Source organism: Lissotriton helveticus, chromosome 1_1 (assembly GCF_964261635.1).
Source record: "Lissotriton helveticus chromosome 1_1, aLisHel1.1, whole genome shotgun sequence".
Classification (NCBI taxonomy): Eukaryota; Metazoa; Chordata; class Amphibia; order Caudata; family Salamandridae; genus Lissotriton; species Lissotriton helveticus.
The window spans coordinates 571,723,629-571,746,148 of record NC_136057.1 but is presented as its reverse complement, the minus strand read 5'-3'; positions in this window follow the sequence as shown (position 1 = coordinate 571,746,148).

Genomic DNA, 22,520 nt, shown 5'->3' with positions numbered 1-22,520 from the left:
CCGGTAGCCTAGAGTGTTATCGGTCTACCAACTTTTATATCTGCGATGTTTTGGCGCCACAAGGCTGATCACATGATCGGGACCCTGGCGGCCATTACTAAGTGGTGTTAAGGAAGTGTTTACCACTCTGTGGTGGAATGTATATCGTCATAGGGAGCGCCTCAAATGCGGTCATGTGATCGAGAGACAGAAACAGCCATTACTAAGTGGTATTCTAATGGATGTTTACATCCTATCATCCCCCTACGTTGCAGTTTTAGTGAGAACGTTATTTAAGTATTGGTAGCATGTTTCTATAGGACAAGGAACGATATACCCATCAGGAATGACTACTGATTTTTATTTAAGATTACCAAGAATCCGGTAACTCAAAAAATGGTATCTATGGAGTGCTATTTATTTATTGGAGGAAACCGAAATCCAAAAATTGCACACAAATAAAATTGTCTTGCTTCACTTAAATGTGATATATTGCAGGCATTATAGCACCTATCTCACAATAATATTCCTATTTTGTTTTTATCCTATCTGATATACGTGTAGTGTTTTATCACCATGGATCTGGTCACATGGTCAAGACCATGGCGGCCATTATAGAGTGGTGTTAGAATATCTTTACCCCTCTTCAATCAAATAAATATCGTCCCTAGGAGCACCTCAGATAGGATCAAATGCTCATAACACAAAGCGGCCATTGGTCAGTGGTAACATAATCGATGTTTCCATCATGCCATCCCTATGCTTTGCAATTATAATAACCGCATAATTTTAACATTGGTGGCAATGTGTTTGCATGAAAAGGTACGGTATAACCATTGAAGAAGAGCACTAATTATTATTTCAGAATACACAGCACCTCACTAGGTAGTACCAGACCCCTAACCAGGGGTTAACTTTACTGTACTGCAGGCCCCAAATGGTCTTCCAGGGCTCCAGTCCCGTTCCGGTTTTTCTTATGGGGCTAAACAGGGCCAACCGGGCCCACTAACAGTCTTCCCGAGGGAGGGGCGATCTCAGGGCCACTTTCAGGCACACTAGGGGCCCCGCATCCACTCGAGCGTGCCGCCCTCCTCCCCCAGGGGTTACCTGCGGTCTTCGGCCCTTCAGGGCCCTTGCGGCATCTCCCGGGTAAGGGTGGAGGGCCCTCGCTCTTCCCGGGGCCTTCCCAGGTATCTCCGGCACTGCTGATGGACGGGCCCGCCCCGAAGATGCAGCCTGACAGGGAGGCGCGTTAGAGGCAGGGCTTGGGGGACCAGTCACGGTGTGGTGGGGCGGAATCTATTCCAACGCCCCCGTCATGTGAGCTGAGCTGCGGGCTTCAGGCCTAGCGCGGCCCGTTCACTGATCACGGCGTCTCTCACAGGCTTCCGGCCGGGCGCTGCACACACCAGCACAAAGGCGGCCCTCCTCTGGCACCGGGGGCCGCCGGGGCAAAGGTCGGCGAGAACGGCGCCTCTCAGGGTGAGGGACTGCAACGGGGAACCAGCCTGCTCAGAGGTAGGTCAAGCAGTGCTTTTGGCAGCACAGCATTTGGCAGAGATAGCGTTTCTAGGGTCTAGCGCTTCAGGGCTATGAGCAGTTCTGTGGGACGCAGCGTGTCCAGGACCAGCGCTAAGGAGCTGTGGGGCGTCTCAGGGATCTAGCGCTTCCGGCAGGAGGACACCTCAGTAGTTAGCACTAGTCAAGGGGAGCGCTGCGCAGACAGCACAGAGGGCTAGTGTTGGGGCAATGTCAGCATTGAAACCAGGCAGGGCAGCGCAGACAGTGAGGTGCCTCAGGTTGATAGGAGAGGAGGATAACGCCTCAGAAGATCAGGCAGTTCATGCAAGATGGATGACAGGCGCTGGTTACCTGGTTGATCCCCAGCAGTTGTTAGGGGCAGAGACAGGGGGTCTTCTCGGCGCTGGTTGGGTCCTGTGCCCTTAAGAGTCAGTTCCTTGGTTGCTTGAGGGGAGGGGGGGTTGGAGTTGAAGGCTTTCCTCGGCAGGTCACTTCAGGTGGTCCCTTAGTTCCCCTCCCGCCGGGCCAGATCAGTGGGCTAGTTCAGTGTTCCTCACACAGCTTGGTGGGCAGCGCCTAAACCCTGTCACCCCAGTGGTATGGGCTCCTGACTAGGCCCTACCGCCTAAGTCTCCTGCGTGGGTCCCCCAGGTCAGTGATGCCCCAACTGCTCTACTCTCAACAGGCATTTAACTCCTCCCCACTCAAAGGGAACCTGAGCCACAGGATAGTAGCTCAGAGTGCCGTCAGCCAACACAGCCGGATGGAACACATCAGGTACTATTTGCTCAGGGGACACCAGCCGCCTCACTACGGTGGTCATGCTGGCACCTGTGTCCCTCAGAGCCTCCACCTCCTCCCCATTAACCTTCACCCTCTGCTGGTACTTAGCAGTGTTCGATGGTAAGGACGTCACTGGGACCATCTCTCTGTCTCTGTGAAACCAGGGTCAGGCCTGTCCACTCCCCTTCCCTATCTAGGGGCAGCTCCACCCCAAGCGCTACACTAGCCACCCCGGGACTCTTGCCACCTGTGGGGGCTGTGGGTCGTTTGCGACACTGGGCATCTCCCTTGTAGTGTCCAACCTCCCTGCATTCATAGCACCTGACAAATTTTGGCTGCTGACTCTTGTCAGGGTAAGTGGGCTTTCGGGGGACTGAAATGAGGTGGGGTACCTACTCCTCTCCCAAACTGTCTAGTTTGTGGGCCTCGTGAGAACCCCTTCTTTTTATCTCCCCCCTCTTTCTTCTGGGGGACGCCCTGTCCGCCTTTCGGGCCATCTCCCCCGGGGCCCTTGTGTGACACCCGGGTGCTAACCCAAGTATCCGCCTCCTCCGCAAGCTCACGGGGATCAGTCAGCTTGCGGTCCACCAGATGTTGGCGCAGCTCCGGAAAACGCTTATCCAAGAGGTGCTCTCTCAAAAATAAATTGTACAGGCCGTCATAATTTTGCACCTCGCTGCCACGCACCCAACCATCCAGAGCCTTACGGGCGTAATCAAAGAAATCCACCCAATTCTGCGTGGTCAGCTTATGGCTGCCACAGAACTTTTGGCGATACCGTTCGGGGTTGAGACCTAACTTTTTAAGGAGCGCCTCCTTCATGGGGGAATACCTGAACTGGTATGCCTTATCCAAGTACAGGAGGGTGTCCCTGACATAGGGAGGTATGTAACGATACAAGCCACCTCCCCAGTGTTTCTCGGGCACCCCATGGGCTGTCAAGGCCACTTCATACGCCTCCAACCACTTGGCGATGTCATCCCCCTGAGTGTAGCTCGCTATCACCTCCTTGGGTAACTAAAATCTAGGCTCTTGTTGAGCCCCTGGTACGCTGCCACCATTGGGACTTGCTGGCGCACTCAATTGCATCGCTCTCAGCTCCAACTCCTTGAGCTGAAGCTTGTGCGCCAACTTTCTCTCTTCAAATGCAAACTCTTTATCTTCCCTCTGTCTTTCCCTCTCATGCTCTAACTTGGCAAGCTCCCACTTCAATTCCCTCTCCACCCTCCTGTCCTCATACTCCTGCGACGATGTACTACTTCTAGACCCACTACTACTTGCCCTCGAACGTCTTCCTGGCAACACATTTTCAGATACCTCATCATCAAGTAGGTCTAGCTCTTCTGGAGCACCCGTCCCCCCTGGTGCGCCCTGCCCCTCCTGTTCCCCCTCCCCTCTCCACTCTGGGTGGGCCCTTACCAATGCCCTCAAAGCGGTACGGAGTTCCTCCTTTGCGGCTCTCCGCCCAACCGGCACCCCCATCCCCTGACAAAATTCCCTTAGCTGCACCACTGTGTACTCCTCCAGATCGGCTAGCTGGAACTCTATTTTGCCAGGTGGGGACCCAGATAAATCAAGGGAAAGATTCTAGGATGTAGGTACAAGATTAGGTCAAAACAGGTCTCTATGCACTCAGGTTACACAGTGGGGGTCAATTGAGCAAGCTTGCATGCACGATAGGTGTCTAGTCTAATTGCAGTGCACCCTGTCCCACTGGAGGGTGCTATATAGTCACAGGTCCTGAATCCCACCGCTCGGCACCAATGTAGGAACTGGTGACCCCAGTTCCTACAACCAGGGTGTAGCCCAGTCAACCAACAACGCAATTTCTAACATTGATGACCAGCAGTGAAATAGGACTTGTGTTTGTGCAGTGCCATACAGTAATTTGGTGCACACTACAGCCTCATGTCTTAGACAAATTTGAGTAAGTTCTCCCTGATTGGCCTTTTAGCTTATCTCCAAATGTATTCTCTCTCTACCTGGTTCTTGTTTTTGTGCCGTCACCTGGAAAGATGGAATTTGAGCTGGCCAACCTGGAGAGCTACACCATGACCCAGCTCAAGGAGTGTTGTCAGGAGAGAGAGCTGTCAATTAAGAGGAGCACTAAAAAGGCAGAGCTCCAAAAGGCTTCGAGGGCATAGGAGGGGGGGAACATCCTTTACAACACAACTTTTACAACGCACTACTATTACAACGCATCTTTTACAACGCAAGTGCTTTTTCAACGCATGACTTTACAACGCATGCCTTTACAACGCAGATGTCATTACAACGCAAGTCTTTACAACGTAAGTATTGTTTTTTTTAATTTTTAATTATTGTAGCATTATTTAATATTTTTTAAATTTACATTATAAATGATTTATTTGATTTATTTAACATTAATAACAATAACATTTTTAATACAATTAATACTCAAGTAACATTTTTAAAAATGAAACATGAGTACATTTATTTGATTCGGTTTTATATAATTATGTAATTAAAATTTAATAGTCAAGTAATACAAAATTACTGAGGGTGTATATTAATTTTTTTACTTGTTTAAAAATTAAATGAGGGAATATATTAATTATTATACTTATTTTACAATTTAATACTGAAGTAATTTAAAATTTAAATTTAAAACTCAAGTAATTAAAAATATATCAGGGAATATATTAATTATTTTCATTATTATAAAACGTAATACTCAAAAAATTAAAAATAACTGAGGGTATATATTAATTATTTAAACAACAATAATACTGAAGTAACATTTTTAAAAAAAGAAATATGAGTAAATGTATTTAATTAGGTTTAATAAATTTATGTAAATAAAATATAATACTCATCATTTTTTAAAAAAGAGGGTTTATATTTAATATTTTTATAAAATTAATACTCAAGTAACATTTTTAAAAAATGATATAGGATTACATTTCTTTGATTATATTTAATATATTTATGTCTTAAAAAAATTAATACTAAAGTAATTAAAAAGTAACTAAAGGTATATATTAATTATTATTTAAAATTTAAATAACAATTCATAATATAAATAATACACAAGTCAAATTTTTTATAAATTAAATATGGATAAAGAAATTTTATTATGTATAATATATTTATGTATTTAAAATATATTTTATAAAAATTGATTAATAAATAAGTATTTGAAAAATATATTTATTATTTGGAATAATAAATTTAAAATAAATGAATAAAATTACTATAACAAGAATTTTTTTTAACATATTCTATATTGTCAATAACTTTGTAAAAAATAAAATAGTTTGATTTAAAAATGAAAAATGATATTTTCCCACACTTTTGTATTGAATTCAATGGATAGTTTTGTCCTTTATTTATTTCCATAGTTGAAGGTATGAATCCCGCGGAACTACTTGTTAAGCTGCAAAAAAGGTAGAATAGTGAAGTTTGGCAGGGAAATGGAATAAGGATAGAGGTAAGTACTATTTATCAATAATATCTAAAAAATAAAATCAATACATATTTGTAATTTAAAAAAAATACAATAATAAAAACAAAGACACGATGGTTTTCCATTTGTATTTTTTATTTAAAAAAATGTATATTGTATTTCAATACCTTTATTAAATTTTGTTTTATTTTTGTGACATTTTTAATGTAAAGTAACATTATTATAAAAAATATTTAATATGTTTAATTAAAAACAAATTAATAAATAGTCCTTCTTCTTTTTTGAATCTTCTGATGACGTCGAAGCGTAAACGTCCATGCAAGTGGCTTATTGAACTGCGTCGATGGAGGAAGCAGCAGGAAGCTGATCTGTGCTCAGGTAGGAAATTGTTTTAACTTTATTTATAAACATAACAATGTTATTTACTATATATATATTGTAAAGAAAGGATAAGGAGAGCTTGCATATGAAAAATGTTATGTTTACGATGTAATTTCAGCATGTCGCCGATCATGTTAGTAGAGTATGCCTTTGTCGGGTCGCAATAAATATTAGGTTAATGTTATTGATGGATGTATATTGAAAAAAAAAGGAGAAATGTAATGTTATTTAAGGATGTCTGAGTATTTATTGCTTTAAGGAAAGTTGTACTTTAAAATGCATTGAAAAAAAATATCTAAAAGTACATCGAATACATGTTAAGTAAAATATTTTGGAGATCACAATTGATAGACAGATGGTTTCGTGGATTGTGGATTTTTTGGTTTATCTTGATGAAATGAACTTTGTTTTCTCAAATTGTGGTTCATATGGCGTATTTGAATTTAGTACAAATGGTTTTTAGGGAACTTTTGAAACATTGCAAGATAGATATAGTAAGAACATGCATTTCTAGCATTTAGGATTATTTTCAGCATGCAGTTAGAAAGTTTTGGGATTTTGTGCACGTTGTTTTACTTTCAGGATGTACAAGGAATTTGGCAACCTTTCAAGATGGACTTTGAAAAACATGGATTTATTGGACTTTGGATAATTTTCTGGATGCATATGGACTTTGGAAACATTTTCAAATGGACTTCGAAAGAACATGGATTTCGTGCACTTTCAATTATTTTCAGGATGGAGTTGCAAAGATCTTGGATTTCGTGGACGTTACATTACTATCAGGATGCATATGGACTTTGGCAATCTTTTCAGATGGACTTGGAAAAAACATGGATTTCGTGAAATTTGGATTACTTTCAGGATGCATATTGACTTTGAAAATCTTTACAAATGGACTTGGAAAGAACATGGATTTCGGGGACAATGAACTATTTTCAGGATGCAGTTGGAAAGTTCTTGGATTTCGTGGACTTTGGATTAGTATCAGGATGTACATGGACTTTGGGAAATTTTGCTGATGTTTTTTTGAAAAACATGGTTTTCCTGAATTTTTAATTACTTTCAGGTTGGATATTTACTTTGGAAACCTTCAGAAATGGACTTTGAAGGAACATGGATTTCGTGGACTTTGAATAATTTTCAGGATGGAGTTTGAATGATCTTGGATTTAGTGGACTTTGGATTACTTTAAGGATGCACTTTGAAAGTAAATGGATTTACTGGACATTGGAATAAAGCATACAAATTAAGGAAAAAGGAAGATGAAGTTGAGACATTGACTTACAAATGTGTTTCGATTTTGACTTTGAAACAAGAAGAATAATGAGAGGTTTAAAAAAGAAGTATTTTTTTGGAATATGTTGTATTCAATTCAAGAAGATATTTTTTAGAAGAAAAAAAATGCATTTTTTATATTTTAAACAATGGATTTTAAAATATGGAAATTAAAAAAAGGTTTACTAATTTGAAAAAAGTAAAAAAGGAATTTTTTTAACATCCTTGGATTGCTTTGGTTATTGGATTTTGCCACAAAATGGATTTATTTGGGGGAAAAAAGATGAAGAAAAAGAAAGAAGACAACTAAAGATAAGTTGACCCGACGTTAATTTTTTTTTAAAAAAATTAGAAAAATGTTAATGTCAATTGAAATGAAAAGATTACATAATTTAGGTAAATGCAGGAAAGTAAGGTGTAAATTAGATTTAGAAATGTAGAATGTTAGCAACATTTTCAAGGTAGTCTAAAGCCACACACAACTAAAACTGTTGAAGAATAGCCAATAGTGTCTCAGACATTTCTTTAGATTTTTTGGAAATGCGTGGGTTTAGGCTACCAGTTAATGTTTGAGAGATTCTCATTTCTTGAAAACTTTGCTCCTTCTTCAAAGTTTCCAAAAATGAATGGAAGTTAGGGTGTGGTTTGCCAATTGTATGGTTGAAGGAGTTATGCCATCCCTCTATAGCATTGTTTGTTTTTGCTTCTCCTTCTAAACAGCTTGTGTAGCAGTTCCACCACTCCACATGGAAACGTGGCATCCTCCTGCGACCCGATCTGCTTAGATGCCCAATCCATGTGTCCTCTAAAAAATTTAGTAAGGGTGCCAATTTATCTTCATTTTCGTTAAAAAATTCTGATTCTGTAACTGCAGGGTAGTACTCGTCTTCACTTTCAGGAGGAACAAAGCAAAGAGCTGTTATTTTTTTTAATTCGAATTGTAGTTTGCTATCAGTTGAGTAATTTGTAACCAAGGATGTTTTTTGTAGTTTACGCCAGAATGCCTGGGAAAAATGAAAAAAACATCCCTGAATTTGGGTATCCGTGTACGTTTTAATGATTACATTAATCATAGTCAATTAAAATCAACAATTATCTTCCTAGGACTTTTATTTGATGTTTTGCTTTTAATCACTGATAAAAGCTCAGTGTAGGTTGCAGATTACTGATCAGGCAGCAAACTATAAACTAAGGGAATTACATTGTGGTTAATCTTCGCGTGAATAGTGTAAATTTGGGTGAAAGGATGGGGTGTACGTTTAAACGTCCCATCCATCATCCAAATTTCACTGTTCTCTAACTTAACAAGGTTGCGGGGTGTACTAAAGATAAGGATACGTTTCTGAGGGTTTTGGTTGTCATGCAAGAGGAAAGAAAAAGAAATAGTGAGTTGTTCAGGAATTTGGATGTCAAAAAAGGTATGAGGAGTTGTAGTATGTGTGTTACTTGCCTGCTTTTGTCTTTGAATAATTCTTCGCAAATTGGGAATAATAGGCATACTACTAGCAACATGACTGGGGACATGCTGTGCAACCTCTCTTAAAATAGAACCAGTAGTGTCATTGGAGGTGCATGCAATTTCTTTCATTTCATTTATTGTTTCCCTCATTTGAATCCCCATTGCAGAGGCAGAGTGGTTATGATTTGATGTTTTAATAATGGTTTCACCAAAGGTAACCGCTCTGCCACTACAATGGGATGAGTAATATTGCACACACCTTCAATGTCTACCTGGTTCACTTATCCTTTCTTTACAATATATATATCTAGCATGTTTTAACAAGCAGTTCCCCTTTTTAGATTTAATGTAGGATGCAGTTTCTTGAGTTGACATTATCTGTTAAAGAAATGGAAAAAAAATAATTTATAATGTGAATTTTTACATGTTATTTTTAAAATACACTATCACACACTTTACCTACTGCTGTACCTTTTTTGAGGTAGAATATAACATGAGAAACTCCAGCAATATCCCTCTTTTTCCCTACTGCTGCCTGTTCAAGAAGTTAGAATACTATTTTACACCCCTACACTATCACTCACTTTTTAGGCAACTGCACCTTCTTCGAGTTAGAATACTACATTATACCCCTACACTATCCCTCACCTTCCCTACTGCTTCACCTTCCTGGTGTTAGAATAGTAAATTACACCCCTCACTATCCCTCACTTTCCCTACTGCTGCACCTTCCTGGACTTAGAAGAGTAAAGTGCACCCCTACACTATCCCTCACTTTCCCTACTGCTGCACCTTCCTGGAGTTAGAATAGTATATTACATCTCTACACTATCCCTCACTTACCCTACTGCTGCACTTTCTTTGAGTTACAATACTAAAGTTTTGCTCTATGTTTAGTTTTATACTGTTGCATTGTGATGTGTTTTACCTTTTTAGTTCACGGTATTGCCTTTTTCTGTAAACTGTTTTCTTTGTATTGGCTTTGCTTTGCTTTTCTTTGGAAGGTAGTTGTAAATCTGTTAAGATTGAAAAAAAAGAATGTAATCGAATGTTTTCATTCATTACAAAAAGTTTAGATGACTGTATTTTTTTGCACTATTTATCCCTTTCACTACACATTCAACTTATAGGAATTAGAATAGTATTTTACACCCCTACACTATCCCTCACTTTCCCTACTGCAGCACCTTCCTGGAGTTAGAATAGTAAATTGTACCCCTACACTATCCCTCACTTTCCCTACTACTGCACCTTCCTGGAGTTAGAATAGTAAATTGCACCCCTACACTATCCCTCACTTTCAATACTGCTGCACCTTCCTGGAGTTAGAATAGTAAATTGTACCCCTACACTATCCCTCACTTTCCCTACTGCAGCACCTTCCTGGAGTTAGATTAGTAAATTGCATCTCTACACTATCCCTCACTTTCCCTACTGCAGCACCTTCCAGGAGTTAGAATAGTAAATTGCACCCCAACACTATCCCTCACTTTCCCTACTGCTGCACCTTCCTGGAGTTAGAATAGTAAATTGCACCCCTACACTATCCCTCACTTTCCCTATTGCAGCACCTTCCTGGAGTTAGAATAGTAAATTGCACACCTTTACTATCCCTCACTTTCCCTACTGCTGAACCTTCCTGGAGTTAGAATAGTAAATTGCACCCCTACACTATCCTTCACTTTCCCTACTGCTGCACCTTCCTGGAGTTCGAATAGTAAATTGCACCCCTTCACTATCCCTCACTTTCCCTACTGTTGCACCTTCCTGGAGTTAGAATAGTGAATTGCACCCCTACACTATTCCTCACTTTCACTACTGCTGCACCTTCCTGGAGTTAGAATAGTAAATTGCACCCCTACACTATTCCTCACTTACAATATTGCTGCACCTTCCTGGAGTTAGAATAGTAAACTGCACCCCTACACTATCCCTCACTTTCCTTACTGCTGTACCTTTATGGAGTTAGAATATTAAATTATATCCCTACACTATCCAACACTTTCCCTACTGCTGCACCTTCCAGGAGTTAAATAGTAAATGGAACCCCTACACTATCCAACACTTTCCCTGCTGACACAGCTTCCTGGAGTAAGAATAGTAAATGGTACCCCTACACTATCCCACACTTACCCTACTGCTACACCTTCCTGGAGTAAGAATAGTAAATGGAACCCCTACACTATCCCACACTTTCCCAACTGGTACACCTTCCTGGAGTAAGAATAGTAAATGGTACCCCTACACTATCCCACACTTTCCCTACTGCTACACCTTCCTGAAGTTACAATAGTAAATGGAATTCCTACACTATCCCACACTTTGCCTACTGGTACATATTTATTTATTTAGAAAATATTGCACTTTGGACGCAATTACCTTTAAAGATTGGACCTTCTCAGTTATGGTCTAAGATGTAATTTCGTTTGGCTTTTCTATGATGAGCTTTCTTATTATGATGGTTGTCTGTTAAGAATTAGAGAAAAAAAGATTAATACTGTGTTGATATTTTTAAATAATCATTTCATACACTGTTTATGAAACACTTTTATTTACTTTATTGTTCTTGTTAGCAAAACACACCGAAATTTTTTATGAACATTGGCATCTTCTTTTTAATGACATTTTGGATTGTTTGGATTTAAAAATGATATTAATGTCCATTTTAAATGTTTTTAAAAGCGTTTTACCTTTTCTTGTTTAGTTTGGCGTTCTTGGATTTGATTTTGAGCTTGAGATGGAAGAGTGCTTTTTCTGGTTGAAAGAAAGAAAAATATTATTATTTATTGTTTATTTGTTATTATGGTACCTTTGCTTGTTGTGCTGTTAAAAGACGTTTTTTGAAAACGATGCTTTTCTCCGGTGAACGATATCAATAGTAAAATGTACCTTTAAAATTGTTTTCTTGGGTTTTAAGTACGAAGAATTTTTCAAGTATTTCAAAGACGATTTATCTGTATATGGATTAAAAAAAATGTAGCATGTTATTATTTATTTTTACAAACCTACAATTTTAATGGAAAAATATCAATGTTATTTAAATTTTTTTTACATATTTCAGTAAAATGAATTCAAATGTTTTATACCATTTTGATGAATTTAATTTTAAAATGTTTTTTTTTGGGTAGTTTAGGAACTGCATTCCTTGAAAAAAACATTATTTGGAAAGTAATTATTAAAAAGTACCTTTTAGAATTTTGAAATATAGACTTTTGCTCCTTAATTTGAGCAACCCTCTATCGGTGCTGTTTTTGGTTGTTTCACATTGATTGATTTGTCTGAGAAAATAATAAATTAGAATTTTTTTTATATTTCTAATATGCGACAACCATGAAGTAATAATTACATTGTGTTTCAAAAAATAAATTTTTAATTCACCAAGCTATGTCACTAAAATTAAACTGAGACAGTGTCATGAGAGAATTTTTTTTTAAAAAAAAGGGTTATACTATTGATTCTTTAAACAGTGCTGCATGTGTGAATTTATTTTAATGTATCGACATTTGAAAATGTTGCTTTATGGTGGTATAGCAGATATATTGAAACGTTATTTATAAAATAAAAATGAACTTACATCCGTGAGTATATAGTTGTTAGGTCGAAAAGGTGTGATTTGTTCTTTGGTAATATTTTATAAATCTGAAATGGACAAATGTGTTACCTTTAGTTTTAAAATTAAATTCGTAGTGAATAATGCTTTGCTTATTTTTATTTAATTGGAAACTTACTGGTATGTTTGAATGAATTAGTCTTTGTTTGGTTTCAGGTTGTCTCTGTGGCAAGAGGTCAGACAGTCAGTTATTTGCGACTGATCTCTCTGGGAGTTGAAAAACAACTGATTTTAAAATGGTGTCTTACTCGTATTTATATGTTTTTGTGTGTGAAATGTAAAATTTTCAGAAACGATGCGTTCCAATCTGTTTTTTGAAATGTTTTATTTGCTGTGAAAACATGTAATTTAATTTATCTATTTAAAAGTGTGTGTTTTGTGTTTGAAATAGCGTTTTGTCCTCCACTTTGTTTCCAGTCTCTAGGTGTTTATTTTATGAAAAGAGTTGTAGGACTTATGTTTTGTGCTTAGTATCTAAAATGGCGGCTACGTGTTTAGTATTTCGTTCTTGTTTTTTAAAGTAATGTGTTTAATTTTGAATAATATAATAATAATTTAATAATAATATATTTTTTATTTTTTATTTTTTTATTGTTTTGCAAAAGCGAGTATTTATATTAATACTCGAGTATTCATTTTAGTACTCGAGTATTACTTTTTTTAAAAGCCTTGCATTTTGAGAAATGTACGTTCAGTTTATTACCACATTTTAATACACTTCCCCACCCAAAACCCCTATTTTCCCTGCATCCCGTGCCAGGATTTATTTTACAAAAAAAAAAATATATATATGAATATCGTTTTTTATGCGTTGTAATGGTATGCGTTATATGTGTTTTCGTTGTAATGGTACTTTTACATTACTTTTACTATTTCGCGTTGTAATGATATGCGTTTTAAAGACATGCGTTGTAAAGGTACATGCGTTATAAAAAATGTGTTGTAAATGCATGCGTTGTAATAGTATGCGTTGTAATGTCACACATCCAGGAGGGGGCCCATCGGACCCCAATAGAAGATGAGGAGGAAGAGTTGGATGAGGAAGAACTATAGCAAGACCAAGAGGAGAATCTTGGAAAGCAGTCAGTTGAGGAGGGGGGTAACCTACTCCTAGGATTAGACATCCTGCCAAGGGCACAGAAACAGTGTGTCTTCCAGGGGCCTGTTTCCAGAGGGGGAGTTGGAGGACAAGAGAAGAAGCTCAAGTTGGAGCTGGCCAAACTGGAACAGGAGAAGGAAAAGGCTGAGAGAGCCTTAGAGGAGAAGAGATTAGCCGGGGAGGAAATGAGGAAGTCTCAAAGTTCCGAAAATCAGGGCTAAGCAAGTGGAGACCAGTGGTTATGGTGGCAGTAATTCTTTAGTGCCCTCTCAAGACAAGAGGGTCCACTTGCCTAAAGGTCTGGTGCCTGACGTTGTTGTATGAGAGAATATTAAAAAGTGTTTTGAGGCTTTTAGGAATGCCTTGTAGATGCATAAGATCCCTTATAGGGATTGTGAGTCTAGTGTGTGGATGCATTTCCTTTACAAGGGGAGGGACATCCTACTGGCTCTGAAGAAGAAGGAGAGAATGAAGTATCCCCCATAAAGAGGCCCTTATCAGAAAATATGATCTGACCCCAGGAAGGTTTAGGCAAAAGTTCAAGGACAATCAGACCCTGGCCCAACTGATCTGGGAGCACTGTGTTGATTCTTTTTAAGAGGCACTGGATGGTTAGGGGAAGCACAGTGTAGTAAATGATCATCAGGGGCTCTACAACTTGATTGCAAAAAAACCACATGTTCAGGGTTATAAATGGGTTCCTGATTGGCTGAGGTATGCACACAGGCCAGGCAGGAACCACCACTCTAGTCAGGGTAAGCTGGATAAAAACTACAAAATAACCTGAGCCCATCCCCCATAGTAGCTTGGCACAGAGCAGTCAGGCTTATCTACACAGGCTATGTGTAAAGTAGCTGTGCAATACACACACAGTAACACAATAAGTACCCCATAAAAAGACTCCACACAGGTTTAGAAAAAATGAATATATTATTGTATTCTTAACTAAAAAAAAAAAAAAAAAAGAATCCAGAGTATAGAAGTTGAGCTACTGAATTTTAAAAGAATTAAATGAATTGAAGTGCTTAGAAGCCAGTAACACTAAAAAGGTTCCTTTTGGGTGCGCTGGATAGGGGCAAAGTCAAGGTTTGGGCCAACCACGATGGAACGCCCGCCAGCTGCGGGACCTACCCAAGCCCCGGTGAACAAAGTACTTTTTCCTGTCTGCAAACCGCAAGATGTGTTGATGTCGAAGTCTGCAGGAGCAGGATGCATCAATCTTCTCCATGCAGTGAAGGTGATGTGTCAGTTCCAAAAAAGGTTGCTGGAGTCGAGAGGAGTTGAGTGATGTGCCGGATTCTGCCACACATTTGAGGGGATGAGTCAATCTCATCAAGCTGCAGTGGCGGTGATATGCTGTCTGATGTGTCAACCTCTGGAGGAAAATTGTTTGTTCGAAGGCGATGTGACAATTTTACTACTGCAACTAGATCGATGCTCCTGTTCTGCTACACACAAACAGGAGATGCATAGAAATCCATTTTGCAAGTATCCATGCCTCTTCCAGTGAGGCATGGACAGGAGCAGGGGTAGAGACATTGATATCCCTGAATCTCAAGCAACAGGAGGCAAGCCAGCAAGCCCATGGACATTACTTAGAGTGAAGGCAGGGTCCAGATCTCCAGCAGAGCTAGAAAGCAGCAGTCAGCAGGGCAACAAAGAGAAAAGCAGGTCTTCCAGATCAGCAGACCTGTTGAGTCCTTTATGCAGCACAGCAGTTCTTCTGGCGGAGCTTCAGTAATAAATCCGTTAGTGTCTGATTTTAGGGGGTCAGAGGCCCAGTACTTTTACCAAGTAGTACCTTTGAAGTGGGGGTGACTTCAAAGCAGCTCTCTGAAGTGCACAATTCTCCCTACATATTCAGTAAAGTGTTAACCCCTCCCTTCCATCCTGCCAAGGCAGGGTCATCAGAATGCAGATTTATATAGATTTGTACTCAGACACATCTGCCCTTCCTGTGTTTGTGGGTGTCTATAGGGAATGCACAAAGTGCAGCTGTCACCCACCTAGACGTGTATTGGAGACAGGTTGTAAGGCCGAAATAGCAGTAAGAGGATTTATCATTACCGTTCCAAAGATATGAGACATGATATAGCTACTCCTTTTTAATACGGAATTACAGCTTATAAGGGTATTAAAGAATTCCCAATGCCATCATATGAGAGGAGTAGACCTCATGGGAGTGAAAAACGAGTTTTGCTGTTTATCACTATCAGGACATGTAAAACTTAAAAGTACATGTCCTTTTATTTACACAGTACCCTGGCCCTAGGGCCACCTAGGAACTACCTTAGGGGTAACTTATATATAATAGAAGGAGTGCCTAAGGTGTGGCAGGTGGTCTTAAATGCCAAGTCGAAGTGGCAGTAAAGTGCACACACAAGCCAGGCAATGACAAGCCTAAGAAAGGTTCAAAAGGCCCCCTGGGAGAGTGGAACAATCAGAGCTTCATTGTGGACAAGTACGAGTCAGAGAGCGAGTGGGTGTGTCCTGTTACCGAGATCCCTTAAAGGGTCAAGAGTGTTGTGTTCTGGGGTGCCAACTCACTTGTCTCTCTGGAAAGGTTAGGAGGGCAAGTGCGGCACTAGAGCCAGTCGGACTCGGGCTCATGGATACTGAGGTGGTATGGTTGCTCATTCCCTACATGCTGATGTTCTATGGTCCCAAGCATAGTTCTGTTCCAGAGCAGAATCCTTGCAACAATACAAACTAAAAGTTAGCCTGTGCTCACCCTCTGTTATCTTGGCACAGAACAGTTAGGCTTATCTAAAGAGTCAATTTGTAAAGTATTTGTGCAAGACACACACGCAGACAGTAACACAATGAATACACCACAAAATGACTCCACACTGGCTTAGAAAAATAAATAGATTATTGTATTCTGAACAAATAAGACCAAAATGACAAACAGCCAATATATAGAACTTGATATATTGAATTTTAAAGGAATAAATGCAGTAACATGTTTAAAGCAAGTAGTGCTAAAAAGGTTACTTTAGATCGTGTTGAACTGGCGCAAAGTCATATTTTCGGCCAACTGCGATGTAGCGACGGCTGGCTACAGGACAACACAGGACCGGTGAACAAAGTACTTTTCCCGGTGGCAACAGCGAAATGTGTCATTATAGAGACCCGCAGGAGGGAAGGCAATGCTTCAGTTCTGAAGACAGTTGCCGAGGTCAAGAGACGCCTAGCACTGCACCGAATTCTGCCACGCAGTCGCGGGGAAGCGTTGATCTCACCACGATGCAGCAGCAATGATACGCTGTCTGATGAGTCGACCTCTGGAGGCAAAGTTCTGGTTTCGTGGCAATGCGACTATTTTGGTCCCGCAACCGGGTTGATGCACCGCTTCTGCTACACGCAGCCAAGAGATGCGTCAAAATACATGTTGCACGTATCTGGGCCACTTCCAGTGACACAGGCACAGGAGCAGGGGTAGAGACTTTGATATCCCTGAATCTCAAACAACAGGTGGCATGCCAAATAGCCCTTCAAGATCACTTGGAGTAAATGCAGAGTCCAGATCTCCTTCAGCAGAGTCAGAGAGCATCAGGTAGCAGGGCAACCAACAGAAAAGTAGGCCTTCCAGATCAGCAAACCAGGTGAGTCCTCTAGGAAGCACAGCTGTTCTTCTGCCTGAGCCTCAGTTATAAGTCCAGTCTAGCATTTAATTTTAGGGGGTCAGAGACCCAGTACTTATACCCCAAAAATGTTTTTGATGTGGGGGTGACTTTAAAGCAGCTCTCTGAAGTGCAAATGTATCCCTTTCAACCCAGTCCTGCCTACCATGCTATCTGTGGGGGGGAATTAGTCCTTTGTGTGGGGACAGGACACTACCTATTCTGTGAGGTGTTAGTCCCTCCCTTCCATCCTACCACTGAGCCTGTCACCAGGCTAGGCCGCCCCCACGCACTGCTGCCTGCCAGCAAGCCTGCCTGCTGATTGCCTCTTCCTGCTGCCGCTTCTCTTCGGACGACCCAGCCGCCGCTGAGCGGACAAATGTGTTACCTTTAGTTTTAAAATTAAATTCGTAGTGAATAATGCTTTGCTTATTTTTATTTAATTGGAAACTTACTGGTATGTTTGAATGAATTAGTCTTTGTTTGGTTTCAGGTTGTCTCTGTGGCAAGAGGTCAGACGGTCAGTTATTTGCGACTGATCTCTCTGGGAGTTGAAAAACAACTGATTTTAAAATGGTGTCTTACTCGTATTTATATGTTTTTGTGTGTGAAATGTAAAATTTTCAGAAACGATGCGTTCCAATCTGTTTTTTGAAATGTTTTATTTGCTGTGAAAACATGTAATTTAATTTATCTATTTAAAAGTGTGTGTTTTGTGTTTGAAATAGCGTTTTGTCCTCCACTTTGTTTCCAGTCTCTAGGTGTTTATTTTATGAAAAGAGTTGTAGGACTTATGTTTTGTGCTTAGTATCTAAAATGGCGGCTACGTGTTTAGTATTTCGTTCTTGTTTTTTAAAGTAATGTGTTTAATTTTGAATAATATAATAATAATTTAATAATAATATATTTTTTATTTTTTATTTTTTTATTGTTTTGCAAAAGCGAGTATTTATATTAATACTCGAGTATTCATTTTAGTACTCGAGTATTACTTTTTTTAAAAGCCTTGCATTTTGAGAAATGTACGTTCAGTTTATTACCACATTTTAATACACTTCCCCACCCAAAACCCCTATTTTCCCTGCATCCCGTGCCAGGATTTATTTTACAAAAAAAAAAATATATATATGAATATCGTTTTTTATGCGTTGTAATGGTATGCGTTATATGTGTTTTCGTTGTAATGGTACTTTTACATTACTTTTACTATTTCGCGTTGTAATGATATGCGTTTTAAAGACATGCGTTGTAAAGGTACATGCGTTATAAAAAATGTGTTGTAAATGCATGCGTTGTAATAGTATGCGTTGTAATGTCACACATCCAGGAGGGGGCCCATCGGACCCCAATAGAAGATGAGGAGGAAGAGTTGGATGAGGAAGAACTATAGCAAGACCAAGAGGAGAATCTTGGAAAGCAGTCAGTTGAGGAGGGGGGTAACCTACTCCTAGGATTAGACATCCTGCCAAGGGCACAGAAACAGTGTGTCTTCCAGGGGCCTGTTTCCAGAGGGGGAGTTGGAGGACAAGAGAAGAAGCTCAAGTTGGAGCTGGCCAAACTGGAACAGGAGAAGGAAAAGGCTGAGAGAGCCTTAGAGGAGAAGAGATTAGCCGGGGAGGAAATGAGGAAGTCTCAAAGTTCCGAAAATCAGGGCTAAGCAAGTGGAGACCAGTGGTTATGGTGGCAGTAATTCTTTAGTGCCCTCTCAAGACAAGAGGGTCCACTTGCCTAAAGGTCTGGTGCCTGACGTTGTTGTATGAGAGAATATTAAAAAGTGTTTTGAGGCTTTTAGGAATGCCTTGTAGATGCATAAGATCCCTTATAGGGATTGTGAGTCTAGTGTGTGGATGCATTTCCTTTACAAGGGGAGGGACATCCTACTGGCTCTGAAGAAGAAGGAGAGAATGAAGTATCCCCCATAAAGAGGCCCTTATCAGAAAATATGATCTGACCCCAGGAAGGTTTAGGCAAAAGTTCAAGGACAATCAGACCCTGGCCCAACTGATCTGGGAGCACTGTGTTGATTCTTTTTAAGAGGCACTGGATGGTTAGGGGAAGCACAGTGTAGTAAATGATCATCAGGGGCTCTACAACTTGATTGCAAAAAAACCACATGTTCAGGGTTATAAATGGGTTCCTGATTGGCTGAGGTATGCACACAGGCCAGGCAGGAACCACCACTCTAGTCAGGGTAAGCTGGATAAAAACTACAAAATAACCTGAGCCCATCCCCCATAGTAGCTTGGCACAGAGCAGTCAGGCTTATCTACACAGGCTATGTGTAAAGTAGCTGTGCAATACACACACAGTAACACAATAAGTACCCCATAAAAAGACTCCACACAGGTTTAGAAAAAATGAATATATTATTGTATTCTTAACTAAAAAAAAAAAAAAAAAAGAATCCAGAGTATAGAAGTTGAGCTACTGAATTTTAAAAGAATTAAATGAATTGAAGTGCTTAGAAGCCAGTAACACTAAAAAGGTTCCTTTTGGGTGCGCTGGATAGGGGCAAAGTCAAGGTTTGGGCCAACCACGATGGAACGCCCGCCAGCTGCGGGACCTACCCAAGCCCCGGTGAACAAAGTACTTTTTCCTGTCTGCAAACCGCAAGATGTGTTGATGTCGAAGTCTGCAGGAGCAGGATGCATCAATCTTCTCCATGCAGTGAAGGTGATGTGTCAGTTCCAAAAAAGGTTGCTGGAGTCGAGAGGAGTTGAGTGATGTGCCGGATTCTGCCACACATTTGAGGGGATGAGTCAATCTCATCAAGCTGCAGTGGCGGTGATATGCTGTCTGATGTGTCAACCTCTGGAGGAAAATTGTTTGTTCGAAGGCGATGTGACAATTTTACTACTGCAACTAGATCGATGCTCCTGTTCTGCTACACACAAACAGGAGATGCATAGAAATCCATTTTGCAAGTATCCATGCCTCTTCCAGTGAGGCATGGACAGGAGCAGGGGTAGAGACATTGATATCCCTGAATCTCAAGCAACAGGAGGCAAGCCAGCAAGCCCATGGACATTACTTAGAGTGAAGGCAGGGTCCAGATCTCCAGCAGAGCTAGAAAGCAGCAGTCAGCAGGGCAACAAAGAGAAAAGCAGGTCTTCCAGATCAGCAGACCTGTTGAGTCCTTTATGCAGCACAGCAGTTCTTCTGGCGGAGCTTCAGTAATAAATCCGTTAGTGTCTGATTTTAGGGGGTCAGAGGCCCAGTACTTTTACCAAGTAGTACCTTTGAAGTGGGGGTGACTTCAAAGCAGCTCTCTGAAGTGCACAATTCTCCCTACATATTCAGTAAAGTGTTAACCCCTCCCTTCCATCCTGCCAAGGCAGGGTCATCAGAATGCAGATTTATATAGATTTGTACTCAGACACATCTGCCCTTCCTGTGTTTGTGGGTGTCTATAGGGAATGCACAAAGTGCAGCTGTCACCCACCTAGACGTGTATTGGAGACAGGTTGTAAGGCCGAAATAGCAGTAAGAGGATTTATCATTACCGTTCCAAAGATATGAGACATGATATAGCTACTCCTTTTTAATACGGAATTACAGCTTATAAGGGTATTAAAGAATTCCCAATGCCATCATATGAGAGGAGTAGACCTCATGGGAGTGAAAAACGAGTTTTGCTGTTTATCACTATCAGGACATGTAAAACTTAAAAGTACATGTCCTTTTATTTACACAGTACCCTGGCCCTAGGGCCACCTAGGAACTACCTTAGGGGTAACTTATATATAATAGAAGGAGTGCCTAAGGTGTGGCAGGTGGTCTTAAATGCCAAGTCGAAGTGGCAGTAAAGTGCACACACAAGCCAGGCAATGACAAGCCTAAGAAAGGTTCAAAAGGCCCCCTGGGAGAGTGGAACAATCAGAGCTTCATTGTGGACAAGTACGAGTCAGAGAGCGAGTGGGTGTGTCCTGTTACCGAGATCCCTTAAAGGGTCAAGAGTGTTGTGTTCTGGGGTGCCAACTCACTTGTCTCTCTGGAAAGGTTAGGAGGGCAAGTGCGGCACTAGAGCCAGTCGGACTCGGGCTCATGGATACTGAGGTGGTATGGTTGCTCATTCCCTACATGCTGATGTTCTATGGTCCCAAGCATAGTTCTGTTCCAGAGCGGAATCCTTGCAACAATACAAACTAAAAGTTAGCCTGTGCTCACCCTCTGTTATCTTGGCACAGAACAGTTAGGCTTATCTAAAGAGTCAATTTGTAAAGTATTTGTGCAAGACACACACGCAGACAGTAACACAATGACTACACCACAAAATGACTCCACACTGGCTTAGAAAAATAAATAGATTATTGTATTCTGAACAAATAAGACCAAAATGACAAACAGCCAATATATAGAACTTGATATATTGAATTTTAAAGGAATAAATGCAGTAACATGTTTAAAGCAAGTAGTGCTAAAAAGGTTACTTTAGATCGTGTTGAACTGGCGCAAAGTCATATTTTCGGCCAACTGCGATGTAGCGACGGCTGGCTACAGGACAACACAGGACCGGTGAACAAAGTACTTTTCCCGGTGGCAACAGCGAAATGTGTCATTATAGAGACCCGCAGGAGGGAAGGCAATGCTTCAGTTCTGAAGACAGTTGCCGAGGTCAAGAGACGCCTAGCACTGCACCGAATTCTGCCACGCAGTCGCGGGGAAGCGTTGATCTCACCACGATGCAGCAGCAATGATACGCTGTCTGATGAGTCGACCTCTGGAGGCAAAGTTCTGGTTTCGTGGCAATGCGACTATTTTGGTCCCGCAACCGGGTTGATGCACCGCTTCTGCTACACGCAGCCAAGAGATGCGTCAAAATACATGTTGCACGTATCTGGGCCACTTCCAGTGACACAGGCACAGGAGCAGGGGTAGAGACTTTGATATCCCTGAATCTCAAACAACAGGTGGCATGCCAAATAGCCCTTCAAGATCACTTGGAGTAAATGCAGAGTCCAGATCTCCTTCAGCAGAGTCAGAGAGCATCAGGTAGCAGGGCAACCAACAGAAAAGTAGGCCTTCCAGATCAGCAAACCAGGTGAGTCCTCTAGGAAGCACAGCTGTTCTTCTGCCTGAGCCTCAGTTATAAGTCCAGTCTAGCATTTAATTTTAGGGGGTCAGAGACCCAGTACTTATACCCCAAAAATGTTTTTGATGTGGGGGTGACTTTAAAGCAGCTCTCTGAAGTGCAAATGTATCCCTTTCAACCCAGTCCTGCCTACCATGCTATCTGTGGGGGGGAATTAGTCCTTTGTGTGGGGACAGGACACTACCTATTCTGTGAGGTGTTAGTCCCTCCCTTCCATCCTACCACTGAGCCTGTCACCAGGCTAGGCCGCCCCCACGCACTGCTGCCT